The sequence below is a fragment of the Malus domestica genome, chromosome 09 (genome assembly GCF_042453785.1).
Source record: "Malus domestica chromosome 09, GDT2T_hap1".
NCBI lineage: Eukaryota > Viridiplantae > Streptophyta > Magnoliopsida > Rosales > Rosaceae > Malus > Malus domestica.
In genome coordinates, this window is record NC_091669.1 from 31,545,452 (window position 1) to 31,560,873 (window position 15,422).

A 15,422-nucleotide genomic window follows, 5' to 3' on the forward strand; every position below is an offset into this window, starting at 1 on the left:
TGGGTCCCATGTCTCATATTGTCCTTGACATGGCTTAAGTTTTCGGACTAAGGCCCTCGGGCAGATGCATGGACGTTACCCACGATTGGTCCTCGCCTTATTGCTTGACTGCTAAGAGCTCGGGTGCCTCAAAATCCATCATTCGTCTGAAGTATAACCCATCCACTTTCAAAAGCTATGAGATGTCTTTTGTGGGCTTTATCCTATTTTCAAAGAAGACTTTCAGACCGCCATCTTCCACTGTAGATAGGGCTCAGGAACACATGTACTTCCTCATTTATTGGTTGAACAAGCATATGTTCCCAAACAAGTCCAAAAGAATGAAGCTAGAGTGGGTTCCTTTGCTGAAGGCCTTACATTCTTTCGATGACGTGGCCAATGAGCCCTTCATCTTGGCCCATCTATACCATATTCTGTACGAAATGACCAAAGGTAAGCCATTTGAAACTAATCTTAACTGGCCAACCTGGATGGTCTAGCTATAACTCCAGTAGTACTTCCTCGAGTTTTGGGCGCTTAATCTAGAGTTCCCCAAATGAGTAGCTCCAGCTCGCAACTTAGCAGAGGCTTCTCTTACAAACCATTCAACCTTGCATGCCTCTACTTCTTCAAGGTTTGTCAAACTCGAGTAGACTTGGAGTGGGGTGTCTCCGTGCTAGAAAGTATCCATGGTTCTCACACTAGATCTTCCAAGATGCCTTTGGAGAAAATGCAAGCGACCATTGCAAGGAGAAATTTATAAGCTGCATCCAACAACAGGAGCTGGCTTAGGGAATGCGCAGCGACCGCATAGGCTATGATCGCGGGCTAGAAGTCTACCACCTCAATTTCTGTGGTAGGCAGCTAGGGTTCAAGTAGGCCATCCTGGTGCCCTACTTCAATTCCATGCACAGTGGAACCTTATTCCACCTCCGCTTTCCCTCTGACATGACTTTTCAGGTAGCTCGGCGTAGCTTGGAGGTGATGAGCAGAATCGCCCACAAGCTCGTGGCGTTGAACTTTGAGTGCACTCCATCATTTTCCACTTGATGGGAGGCTAAATGGTCAAAAAAGTACGATATAGACATCAGATAGGCACATGATCTTCTCTTCAGGCAAGTCTTCTTCAAATCCTTCGCAAAGAAGGAAGAACATGAGAACTGAAAAGAGGTGATCAACGAAAAGAACCAGCTCATTCTTATAGATGCATTACCTTATTACTTCTATTTTTCTTCTCCTTGCGATATTTCCATCACCTGTCATTTACTAACCCTTATTTTGGTCTTGCAGCCCAAGGCAACACTGAAGAAGCGGATGTCGGGCCAGAAGAAGAAGTTGCAGATGTTCTGGTTCTCTAAGAGGCCGCTGCTGAGGCAGCAAGGAAAGGGGCAGGGTTAGCTAAGCTGTTGGAGATGCTGGAGACATTTTTGATCTCTTTAACGATTCAAAGGCCAAGGCTGGGCATAAGGTAGAGACGCTGGCACTTCGGCGGGCAAAGACGACCGTAGTAGAATCTTCACAGTCTGAGCCCGAGGAACGGCCTCAACCTCGACTTGCTTTGCCTGGCCCGAGGACAACTCCAACCAGGAAGAGGACTAGGTCATAGACTTCTCAATCTTCAAAGCTCTCATTTGCCCATCTAGCTGAAGCGGGCAGAAAGAAACAAAAATCCTCCAGTAAGTGATTTTAGCTTTAGTCTTCTTTTCGCAGTTTCGACTTTCCACAAGTTTGAACTAACACTCCCCGTCTTTTATACTCAGGGCCTCCTGGTACTAAGAAACCTGCCCCCACTTCCCAAGGATCGCAATCGGGCGCAGAGGTACGACAGGAAAATAAGGAGGTCCTTAATATAATCCACGAGGAATTAAAGGTATGGGCTTCATTTCTTAAGCACTAAGTTATTTTTGAAGTTCACTTTCTTTGACCATTGTGCTAATTCTTTGCTTGTTTTCTTGTAATAGAATACTCGAGGCGAATGGATCTCCCAGCCCGAGCCTTCTTCTCCTCCAGCCTAAGCATCACATATTTCTCCTCTTCGGGCTAAGCCCTCAAAGGTATAATTCTTTCTTATTCAAGGTTAAGCTTGTGATTTTCCAAGTTTTGAAACTAACAACCATCTTCCTTCTTTTATAGGCAAAGGTTGGGGCATCTGCTTATTCAGTCAGGCAAACCTCAGCCCTCACCTCTTCAACTATTCTTCCAACGATGGTGCTGACTCTCACTTCCCAGTTTAATCCAACAATTGGGGAGATGTTGCACTTCGTGGATGATGGTAGCATTTCAATTAGTACCTTTTTTCTCAAGCCCTTATAAATTTCCTTTTAAGTTCTCCTTTAACTTATACTTATACCTTGTTTTACATTCTCTCAGTCTTCTCTAGTGCATGAGGCCACCAAGCAACCACCAACAACTTTTAGGGAGCTTATAGTCCCTGAGATCATTGTGGTCTCAAAAGTGACTAGCCTGAGGGCTCATCATGCTACTTCTCGGGCTAGTCCGCTTGCTTCTCCCAAGGCAACTGCGACCACAGAGGTGCCTTATCGATAATTTAAGGGCTAGCTCAGGTATTAAAGTCTTGTCACTTTTACTTATTCTTTAACTTATGTATGTCTTAATTCTCTAACTTGTTTTTCCCTTGGGTCATAACAGGCTTCTGGCGAGGGCTTGGGCAAATCTCCTCGGCCTGCAGCTCGCAAGGTGGTCCTTCTTCGACCTCCCAAGGCTTATAAGGTCATAGGGATTCCCATTCCTCGGCCGAAGAAGACTGCTGCTGTTGCTTCCTCCATTTCTAGGTCTACCCTCATCATTTGAAATGAAGCTGACTCCACCGTTGCTGTCTCCGGGGGTGCTGGAGTGATGCCTCATCCTCTTGCTTCCATTCCAGTTACGACTTCATTGCTCGAACTAGTCAGAAAGTTAGGGCAATTCAGGACCAAGCTGAGGTCTCCAAGGCATCTTTCTAAGCCCTAACATCTTCAAGATTTATGCCGAGTCTTTAGGGAGTAGATGCAGAGGGACTTCATTGCCTCTTTTAGCCTTAATGCTATCCAAGAAGTAGAGAAAGCACTTACTAAGTTGTACCAAGCTCAACAAATGTCAAAGGTTCAATATGAGTCATTTCTCTCTTTCCTTGAGAATTTGAGAGCTATGAGAGACCAGCATATTTAGGCAAAGAGGCAATCTAACAAAATCAAGTTTTACAAGGATAAGCACTTCAGGACTTTATCTTCTCTGCAGAAATTGGTAGAGGAGGGCTCGGTCATAGAAGATAGAATCATAGTGGTGGCCTCTGAGGTCCAGAAGTTGGAAGAGGAACTCTCAGCACTAAAGGCCGAGCAAATGACCCTCTTAAGCAAACTTTACCAGAAGATTGAAGAAAGGGTCAACTAAGAGGTGGATGACTTCGGGGCCCAGCTAGCTAACAACAACATTGCCTTTAAAGAACCTGGTCGAATTTTTACCATTATGCAGACTTATCATTCCAGGATAGCTGCATTAGCTAGGGATGTGAACTTGTTAGGCTAGAATTTTGTAACTTTTCTCATTATGAATAAAAGATATTTTCTGACTTATTTGACTTATCCATCTTTATCTAACTTTTTAAATAAAAAGGATCTACCATCTCTGCCAATGTTTAAACTTCATTAGCAGTTTCTAACATCCCACATAGTGGGGGTGATATTTCTTTAAAAACTTGGCATTAACTGGATGCCTTTGCAAATTTCCTTTTAAATCTACTAAGTAGTACCCTCATATGTCTAACACTTGGTTGATAAGGAAATGACCTTCCCAAGTGGGACTCCACTTCCCAAAACCTCTAACTTGAGCACCTAAGGGTAGAACTGTCTTTCATACCAACTCTCATTCTTTGAAGATTTTTAACTTCACTCTTTTGTTGTATGATCGGGCAATAGCTCTCTTCCCCTTTTGAATTTTGTTTAAGGCTTCAATTCAGGCTACATCCAAGTCTTCAATCCCTTGAAATATGGCCTGAATGTATTCCTCACTATGTAAACCAAACTCGTTTTGAAGCCTTACTTAACTTACATTGATTTTCATAGGGAGTACATCATTTTTCTTGAAGGTTAAGGCATAAGGGGTGGTCCCAGTTCTTATTCTCTTTGAGGTTCTGTAAACCCAAAGCGTATCTCCCAACTTCTCATGCCATTTCTCTGGACTATCTGTTACCATTCTCTTAATAATATTCACCAAGATCTTATTACTAGCTTCCGCTTAACCATTTGATTAGGGATAGTAGGGGCTAGACTGGATCATCTTTATCTGGAACTCGCTTGCAAATTCCTTCACTTCTTTCAAAATAAAAGATGGTCTTCAGTCCTTAACAATTGTCTCAGGCACCCCATATTTATGTAAGATCTTGGTTTCAATAAATTTTTTCACAGCAGTTGAAGTAATAGTCTTCACAGCTGAAGGTTCTACCTACTTGGTGAAATAGTTTGTTGCCACAATTATGATGGTATGCCCCTTGTTAGAAGCTGGGTAAATTTTCTTGATGAAGTCCATTGCCTATCCTCTAAAAGGCCAAGCTTCACTATTGGTTTCAAGGGTACTGAAGGTATGTGTTGGAGGGGTCCGTGCCTTTGACATTCTTCACAACCTCTGGCATAAGCTTTATAATCTTTTTCCATGTCAGGCCAAAAGTAGCCATACCATCTTAGCAACCACCTCATCTTGGTTTCAGCTTGATGTGCTCCATAAATGCCTTCATGCACTTCAGCCATCACTCTCATTAACTCTTTTAGGCCTAAGCACTTCAACATAATCTTATCTTGAGTCTTTCTCAGCAATGGTCTGTCCCACATGACAAACTTAATTGCTTGCTGCCTAATTTTCTTACTTGTGGGAGAAAAATGGTTTTTTAAGTACTGGACGATGGGTGTTCTCTAGTTTTCTATTTTAGGTTCTTTGGTTATTACATCTAGGCTGAATCCTATCTCAAAGATAGAAGGGAGATTCCTCCTTTGTACCTCCACATCCACCTCGATCTTTCTTTCTTGGATATGTGCTCCAGAAGTCAACTATGCCATCTCATTAGCAATTAAATTTGCTTATCTAAGAATACGATTAACTGAAACTTCAGTACCCCAATAACTCAACAATTGAGTAGCTGCCAGATAATAACCTGCCATGGTGATGTGTTTGCACTTGTAGTCTCTATTTAACTGATTAATCACCAACTCGGAATCACCAAACACCTCAACTTCAATTGCCCCCAACTCTATTAGGATTTCAAAGCTAATGATTAATGCCTTGTACTCTGCTCGATTGTTAGTAGTATCTTGATAATCTAGAAGGAATAAGTAGCAATGTTGAACTCCCTTGGGATCAATGATAACAATCCTAGTTTTAGTAGCATATTGAGTACAAGATCCATCAAAATACAACCTCCAAGGAGTAATCCAAAGGCTAGTTATCCTTATTACTTCTTGCTAGATCCATTCCTATTTGTCCGAGTGATCTTTACTTGGTATGATGCAAAGGCTGGCCACTTCCAGAGTTCCTAGGATGTTGACAAGTTCATCTTGGGCTTCGTGGTGCTTGATCAAGAAGTCTGTAATTGGCTTTCTGAGGCACATATTGAAAACTGAACTCTGAAGGTGCTAGAATCCATTTCCCAATTTTTCCAGTTAGCATTGGCTTAGACAACATGTATTTGATCACATCAATCTTGGCAATGATATGGATGTGGTAAGGTAACATGTAATGCCTTAACTTGCAGGCAATGAAGTATAAAGCTAAACATAGCTTATCAATTGGGGTATGTCTAGTCTCTACCTCAGTAAGGATCTTACTGAGGTAGTATATTGCTGGCTCCTTCCCCCCTTCGTTGTTCTGAGCCAACAATCTTCATATTGACTTTTCAGAGACAGAGATATAGAGCTTCAAAGGTTTCCTTCTCTGAGGGGGCATGAGCACTGGTGGAGAGGCTAAGTAAACTTTCACTTTGTCAAAAGCCTCTTGGTGTTGTGGGCCCCATTCAAACTTTTCTTGATTCTTCAACCTTAGTAAAAGAGTCAATGGTTGGATTTTGCCTGCCAAATTAGCAATAAATCTTCTTAAAAAGTTGATCTTCCCCAGTAGCCTTTGCAATTGTACTTTGTTGATGAGAGAAGGTGACTTCATTATAGCTCGAGATTTGTTTTTGTCTATCTCCATACCTCTCTGATGAATAAAGAATCCCAAAAAGTTGCTCAATCTTACTCCAAAAGCATATTTCTTAGGATTCATTTTTAGCTTGTGGGTCCTTATTCTCACTAAGGCTTATCTGAGGTCTTCTAAGTGTTGCTCTTCAGTTTTAGATTTCACCACAATGTCATCAATGTATACTTCCATTTTATGCCCGATCAAATCTTGAAAAATGGCATTCATTGCTCTCTGATAGGTTGCACCAACATTTTTGAGCCGAAATGGCATGACCACATATTCATATGCTCCTACATGCCCTGGGCACCTAAAAGTTGTCTTATGTATATCCTCTTTAGCCATTTTATTTGATTATAACCAGCATTCCCATCCATGAAAGATAAAACTTTGTGTATTGCAAGTTGCAACTGCTTCCCTGGATAGGTCAACCATAGGCATGGGGTATTTATCTTTAGGCGTGGTTTCATTAATGTTTCTATAGTTGACACAACATCGGATAACATTAGTTACAACTTTTAATACAAGTACAATGTTGGCCAACCACTCAACATACTTTGCAGGCCTAATAAATCCGACATTTACCAACCTCTCGATCTCTTCTTTTACCTTTTCCTCTATCTTTTTTGACATTTTTCTTGGAGCTTGCTTTACAGGTCTGTACCTTTCCTTGAAAGGCATTTTGTGCTCTACTAAACTAGGGTCCAATCTAGTTATTTCTGTGTAATGCCAAGCAAAGCAATCTTTGAATTCATGCAAAAGGTCTACCCTTTTTGCCCGATCTCCAGCTTATAACAAGCCACTGAGTTGTATTGGCCTTGGATCTTCCCCAGTCTCTAATTTAATGGTTTCCAAGGGGTCTTGTACTTCTAGTGTTGGTTTCTGGGGTTATGTGCATAAAAATTCAACTGACTTTGGGCTTTCGAGCACTTCATCTGGCCATTCCAAGTCATATATACACTCAGCCATGTGAATGGCTGCCTCTATTTCCTCTCCCAAAAACTCTTTTTCGTCTTTGTCCTTGGTGCTTGAAGCCTCTTTCTCCTACTCTACTTCCTCCTTGATTGAGGTCTCTTTTACTTCTCTTATCTTTATTCCATAAACCAATAGTCTATTGATTAAGGACCTGACTGCAATCACTTGATCATTCCTCTTCTGTTCGGACATCATTGGTGTTGGTGAGCTGGGACAATGTGAGGCCTATCCCATTCCTCCTTGGTGAGAGACAATCCTTATTTTAGGAGTTTTTGGGCCGTCACCATAGTAAGGCGGTTGTTCTCATCAGCTCCCAAACACTGCAAGATCCTAACACTGGGATTGTAAAAACTTGCTTCAACAATATTGGCTGTGGGGAGAAATGGTCATGACTCAGCTTCCACAATTTCCCAAAATCCTGGTTCTTCGGCTCTGGACTCATGGTAAACAACAACTTGTTGATGTAAAGTGGATGGCATAGACAAACTTTGATGAATCCAATCTCTCCCAAGCAATGCTCTATAAGTAGAGCTGTTATCCATCATAAAGAATTCCAACATAATTTGCTTGGACCCCAAGTCAACCTCCAAGGGTTACATCTCATAGGTTTTGGTGATGGCTCCAAAGAAACTAGAAACTGTTAGATCAGTGGGAATAAGATCTTCCCTACTTTTACACTGCCTCTTCATTTGTTTAAGTATGAGCACATTAACCGCTGCTTTACCATCTATCAACACATTCTTGAAGGGTACTCTTTCTAGATGAGCAATTACGTATATGGGCTTGAGATGGTAGGCTAGGGCCAGATTTGGGTTGCTTAACACCATTCAGTCAGAATATACCCTCTCGGGCTCCTTTCATGCAGGTTCGGGCAAGTCTGCAACGCTTGGTACTTCTTTCCTAACTTCTTCAATGTTAACAAGTGCCATCATTGGTTATAGTGCCAAGTAATCACCCTCCATTGTGGTTGGCTGATTTGGTACAACGCAAAACATGGCTGATAAAACATAAGTCATGTTTACATAAAAGTTGCTGGGTCCAAGTACCTCTCTTTCTTTCCTTTAATCTGATACACAAATTCGTCCATCCAAGCCTGAGCATCATTGGTTAGCATCAACTCAGGCACCTCCTCTTCTACTATTATATCAAAGTTAAGCAGTTGTCTTAGGGTTTCGTAGGGTTCATCTTCCAGTATAGGTGAAGGTATTCCCCTCTCAAGGGAAATAGTCCTGAAACAGAGAGGCTCTAGTCTCCAACCTGGTGTAAGCATTATCACTACATTCTCCTGAGCCCTTCTCAGTACTCTGTACTTCCCTGGATGAGGGTTATGTGGTACATGATCTCATTCACCCTCCACTTTACTATTAGTTATTTCTATCTCTTTTTTACTTCTCCATTGGAGTTGTCTCGTTCCACCTTGTGTGGCCTCCTCAAACTTAACATTCCCAGAAACTTCTAAAATGGTAAGGATCTTCAATAAACTCATATTGGCTTTATGCTGCTTTTGACTCTTCCAATCATAGATGCTTACATCTCTCGAACAGGTCTCCCATCTTTCCAGACTATGTACCATTTTCGACCAAGTTGGGTTGAGTTTTTCTTAGTAACTAGGGGGACTGGGTTTATGGTTCTCTTTTTCCATCATTGCCTTGCACTGCCATGATAACTTGGTTAGGGAGGTTTCACTTCTACCCACCTTGGCATTTTGGCTTCCTTGTCTTCAGCTTCTTCAGAGACCTCATGGTTCCTAAATACCTCAGATAAGCCTTTTGGTTCTGAATCTTAACTTAACTTTTGGAACACATTCTTGGAAGTTTTTTTTTCTGCTGCTCGATTAACACTTATGTGGGCATCTTGTTCATTTATCTCAATTCTCCTTACTAACTTTCGATCACTAATGGCGCGCGATGTTAGCACCTCTAATTCACATTCACATTGACATTTACTACATAAGATCACTCCCTTGATTACAGTTGTTTATGGTATGTCGGGCAATCTTCTAACACCTTTATATGGCCTAACAGCTTGCCTTTTCTCATTATTCTCTTCCCAAGTAGCCTTTCCCTTTCCTTTCTTAACCCAGTTAAGGTTGATCATGTTGATGGGGGCTTCTGGGAAGGTATATGTGTCAATCATCATGTTAGCCTGAGGTTTTTCTAACAACAGCTTCCCCTTGACTATGAGATCCTGGATCCAATCCTTGAACTGGACACAATTGACTATGGAATGGTTGAAAGTGTAGTGAAGCTTGCACTACTTTTCCCCCCTCATCTCTTTAAGTTCGGGCATCTTTTTGGTGTTGTTGGGCAAGATTACCCTTGCCCTCACTAACTCTTCATAAACGTCAACAACCTTATTCAAATTAAAAGAATAAGTCTAGTACTTCGGGGGCTTTCCAGGCATAAAACTTCTATCATTCATAACAATCTTTTAGTCATTGATAGGCTGAACCAATCTCTTCACCATTAAAGGTTTGAAGGGGTGGTCATCTTTGCTATGCATAACTCAATTCCTTCTCTTACATTGCTGTCATTTTCCCTTTGTTCTAAACTTTCAAACTCCAATTGGTGTATTGGGGCTTTGTTCTTGTAAAAAATGGGCACCTTAGACGAATGCTTCACTTGCTGCTTCTCGGTTAACAACTTCTCATACTTGGTAGCAGCAATCACTAACCCTTGAAGTTCATTAAATTGCATATCATAGAACTTTTTCCTCAATGGTAGCCTTAAAGCTTGTTGGGCAATAGCTATGAGTTGAGCATGATTGATGGGAAATTGGTACCTCATCTTTGTCCTCCTAAACCTCATCATGAATTCCTCTGTAGACTTATGTTCATACTGTTTTACTTCCACTAAATCATTGATGGTTATCTCGGGCTCCACCCTATGGAATTGCTTGTGGAAAGCCATCCCCATTTGCCCCCAGTTGGCAATGGAATTAGGGGGTCACATAGTGTACCACTAAGATGCTAAACCAACCATTGAATTCCCAAATAACCTCAACTTGTAGTTAGGATTGTCTTCAAATGCTACACAGTAGTTGGAAAACTTGAAAATATGGTCTCTAGAAGACATATTACAATCTTCCCCACTGCAGCTTGGGAATGCGGGCATCTTGAAGTTGAGGGGAAAAGGGTTTTGCTCATCAATATACTCAGGGTAAGGCTTCTGATATATTATTCTGAATAGTGGGTGAGCCTGGGATTGAGCATTCTGGACCACCATCATTTTTAGTTCAGCTAGCTCATTTATGAGTTACTGGTTAGCTGCATTGTTGTGTGGGGAGGGTGTAAAGAGGTCCTTACTTCGAGCTACGCTCATTGCTTAAGAAAGCCTCATTCTATGGTTCTATAAGGGAGGCTTGCCCGTAACTATGGGCACACCTTTTCCACTGGACTTGCCAACTTGCTGAGTCATTCCAAACTTCCTTCCTTCTAGCTTGATCTGCCCCCTACTATCTAGTGGGAATAACAGAGGGTCGGGCAAACTTGTTTCCTGCATTTCTTCTTCCTCTGGTTGACTAGCCTCAACTTCCTCATTCTTCTTCCTTTTATCCATATTTTTCTCGAGTAAGGGGAATAGAGGAATTACTAGTCATTTCTCTAGGCTTGCTTCCCTGATCACCTTCCTGGCATACCCATATCTTGGTGTGGAGTACTCCAACTCCAACTTTCTCTGTAGAGTTCATGTTAAGCAACATAGTCAGCTAACTTCTCTTTTGGTCTCCAAAGTGATATTCTCCATACTTCTCAAAACTTGTACCATAGTAGCTTGTAAGTCTTCATTAGTAACTTTCCTGCCAGACTTCTTCGAATAAGTTGGGCTCTTTAGGATCGTAGGAACTCGTAGGGAGGGGAAATCTTCTGGTTGATCTGTCATGTTTGATCTTGTTGGACAAAGGGGTTGCCTATACTCTGTTTTCCACTTGAAAGTTCGCTCATTTCTTCTTCTTGGCATACAAGATTATTAGGGTCCCACTAGGTTTGCCAAAACTATGTTCAGGCAAGATTTCCCTTACACAGCTCCCTAAGCAGGTGGCACGTTGTTTGGTCGTTGGGCGAGCTCTTGTTACTTGGGTGTGCTGCAAGTTAAGTTTGTAATTAGTTTGAAATATGCCCTTGTATGGCCTTTGGTGTAGGCCTTAAGGCTCGCAATCAAAACTAACTAAGATCTGAGCGTGCCACTGTTATCTTAGTATAACAGATTGTTGAATATGCGTGGTTTAAGTTGATTACTTGCGCCCCAAGTTACTTAAACTTCTTATTATCAAGGGATTGTCACAGATGAGTTAAGTTCTTTTTCTTGCCTTGTAAACAAGGTCTTTTGGTTCATAATCTTGTATGTCCAAAACGAAGGGAGTTCAAGGCCCTCTTAACCACTTCCTCGATCATAATTTGCTTTTTAATGAAACCAGGTTTATGAACTTAACCAGACTTAAATACGAATGAGACTCTTGAGTGAAAAGCAGTTGAAGATGACTTGAATACATGATGGAAAGTACATTAAGTGACATATATACTAAATGAAAGTACAAAACAAAAAGACTCGGGCAAGATTTAGCCTTGTCGGGTAAGGTTGAACTTCTTGCAACTACTTTTCTTTGTATTTACAGAGGTTGTATGCTAAAAAAGATGGAAGGTAAATAGGTTTTACACGAGGGAATCGGTATTACAACACTAAGGGAAGGTAGCAAAGCTTTTACATTAGATAAAAGATGGCTTTTCCGGGAGAACTATAGCTAAAATGATTGAATCTGGACAAGTTTCAGCTTTCTGGGTACGAACTGGCTTGAGAGCAGAGTTTGTATATCTTTTGATTGGCTGTTTGAGCGTGTCTTTTGATTGGTTGTTTAAGTGTCCTTGTCTTTGGTGTCTCTTTCTCCTTTTATAAGCGATTTGGCCTGACTACCTTGGCTTTGTTCTTGGCCAATGGCTCTCGGAAGGCAGTGAGTCATCATCTATTTACTTGTCATGCCATTAGAAAATGCTGTTTGGCTGATAATGAGTTGGTTTCTATCACCTGTCACTTCAATCATAGGCACATGGCCTATGTCTTATAGACATGGCATTCGTGTCGTTTTTGTGTCATACCCGATATCTTAGCGGGTCGTGTCGTGTAACACCTATTAAATAAACGGGTAAAATGACTCGACCCGATAATATTAACAGGTAATACGACCCGACCCGTTACCCATTAAGGAAAATATATTTTAAACCAATAAATAATCAAATGAAAAACATAATACTAAATAAATATATACATACCATATTGTCACATCCAAAATATAAAAACGTATTTTTCTTTTAAGTATATTATCACTTACCTAAAGTCTTTAATAGTTTTTAATTAATGTAAAAGTGTAAAAAAATATAGAAAAATATATAAACGCTCGTAATGACAAACTTTACAACTTTCATGAAAAGCTTAACTTCGAAATTCGCCACTATAATCATATAAATCATATATCAAAATTTAACCGTTGATTGTTGTTTACATTTACGCTTCATTGTTCTCATCAAATTTTGTTTTTTCAGATTTTCTTTTTTGAAAACTTGATCTATTAGAGGATGCAAGAAGATGAACGATTTGGATCCTTGATATTATATTCAGAGTTTTACGGTTAGTGAAAATATTGTTTGATGGTTATAATGTTTCTACAAACTATACGGCATCGACTCATATTTCAGTTAATCATAAATATCGAAACGTGATATCAAATATCTAAACCATTTATCTTCTTACATCCGCCAGATGATTATGTTTTCAAAAAAGAAAATTTTAAAAATGAAATTCAGTAAAAAGAATAAAGCGTAAATGGCAATCGACGGTTAAATATAAATTTAAGGTTTATGAATTATAGTGTTGGATTTCGAAGCTGACCCCTTCATGCAAGTTGGAAAGTTTGTCACTATGAGTGATTGTATATTTTTTTTTACATTTTTTACACTTCTACAATAATTATTATTAATTTTATTAATTTTGCCTTCAAATAAAAAACATTATTCATGAAGGTTTGGAGGATTTTAAAAATTTAAACGATAATGTAAGTGTAGCCATTATCTACTCGTGGAGGAATAATGATGAATCACGAGTGTTTATATATTCTTTCATATTTTTCATACTTATATGTATGTCTTCTTAGTTCTTGCCTATACAAATACAATATTAGTTTATTTTAATTTTGGACAACAACATGTTAAGTAAAATTTATCCTAGTAATGATAATAAGGAACTCTCATGATAAAAATAAATAATGTGACTAAAACTTTTTTTTTAAACTTATATAGAATAATAATACAAACTATATATTTAGAACAATTCGGGGCCTTTCGGTTCGTAATTTAGAACAATTCTCAAAATGAGATGATTAATCTAAATTATCATTCGGGTAATCTATATACACACACATATGTGTGCTTATAAATTGATGGATGGAGACAGTGAGGAGATGAGTGAAGAGTCGTACCTGATGATGATGATTGAAAGCGGGTGAGACGGCGGAGGTGGTGACAGTTGGGGCAGGGGAGCAAAGGAAGAGGAGGATTCAGATGTGTTCTTATTCCTCTCCCTTCGCTTGGCACGGGCTCAAATGAAACAGAAAGATACCAAAGATTGAAAGATTGAATTGAGGTCAGTGGACCTAGGCTTTTCGTTGGTCGGGATCTCTCCTTGCATTCTCGAGGAGATCATCGGCATCGTTTCATGAAGAAATGGGGGAGACAGACCACAACACAGAGATCCACGAAGGAACAGATATCAAACGGAGAAATACTTTGCCGTTAGGGGCAAAATGGGACACTTATTGTTTGGCCCATTTTATTTGGACTAGTGTAGTGTTGGGTTTTGTCCTAACCATTAAATAAAGTTAGTGCATGGCTTTTGGTTAACATTTAAAGTTTTCAAGCCCTTTTCATTAGTTTTCCTTTGAAATTTTGGTTTGGTTCATTTTTTTGTTTGGCTCTGTTTTTTCTAGTTCGGTTTCGATTTTTTTTCTCTTTCTTTTGTCAGTTCACTTAGTAAGGAGAATACATCTAAGGCTCTAAACCTGTAACCAAACAACCAATCTTCCCTGCATTCCACTCTCATCCGTCCCTCTCATCCCCAACCATGACACATATCTCAAATCCAACCTAAATTTCTCCATTAATTTCTCTTCTCCATCAAACCCAAACCTGCCCACTCATACCTAAACCTCTCGTCAACCATGGCAACACCTATGCATTTGCTCATTCATTGGTCGCGACTTGACGCAGTTTCCTTTCCTTGTTGCCAAATTGGAAGATTATAATATGCAAAACCCCCCACAAAATAATTAAAAGAAAAACCCATTTTAATTTAGCAAAATCACAATATAAATCATATTCATTTTAATTCAAAAATTACATGTGAGAGATCGGAAAATCGGGAGTAGAATCTTCCAATTTTGAGGGGATTTTGATTCCAAAGGGGCAAGGGAAAATCATGGTTTGGAAGAAGGAATCCGCGAGGAGGGTAGGAGAAAACTGGAGAGAGAGGGTGATTTGGAGGAAGAGAGGAAGGAGAGAGATAGGCTGAGGAAGTAGAGAGAAAGAAAGCAGGGAGGGGAGAGAGTGTGTTTGAGAAAACCAAGAGGTGAAAACTGAAATGGGAGTGACGGCTACGGTTTGTAAACTTTAGAAATTTTATAAAGTATTAAAGATTAGAATACCTATAAATAACTTATTGGTACAATTATATCAACACAAAGCTTACAGTCAAGTTGGCTTAAAGCAACTATCCCCAACTTTGGAGGGAAGGGGTTCTCGAATCCTCACGCCACCAGGTTTTGTATTTATATATGATTTCATATATCGGTTTGGTTCAGTTTTCGGACCACAAAAACCTAACCAAACAAACCAGATTCAATTTGGTTTTTTTTTCGGTTCGGTTTTTAGTCCCTTTTTTTTTTTTTTTTCAGATTTTGATTTTTCAAACCCACCCGTACCACAAAGGTCAACTATTGACTTTTTATTTTTTTAGTACTTTGATATTTTTACTATAGGAGAAAAGAGAGTTCGGTTAAGCTACACAATGGACAACCTAATTCGATATCGAAATCGTCATCCACGAGATTTGAACTTAAGACCTCTCACTTCCAAGTGAAAAGGAATACCATCAGTCCGTAGTACTGAATGACAATTGTAATTTAATTTGAAAACTGTAATCTTAACCTCAAATTAAATTACAATTTTCGCACTTAGTATGGTTTTGAAAAGCCGCCATGTGGCTTATGCCAAATTTCTCAACTCTAAACGTAAAATATATCCTTATATTTAAGAAAAACAACTT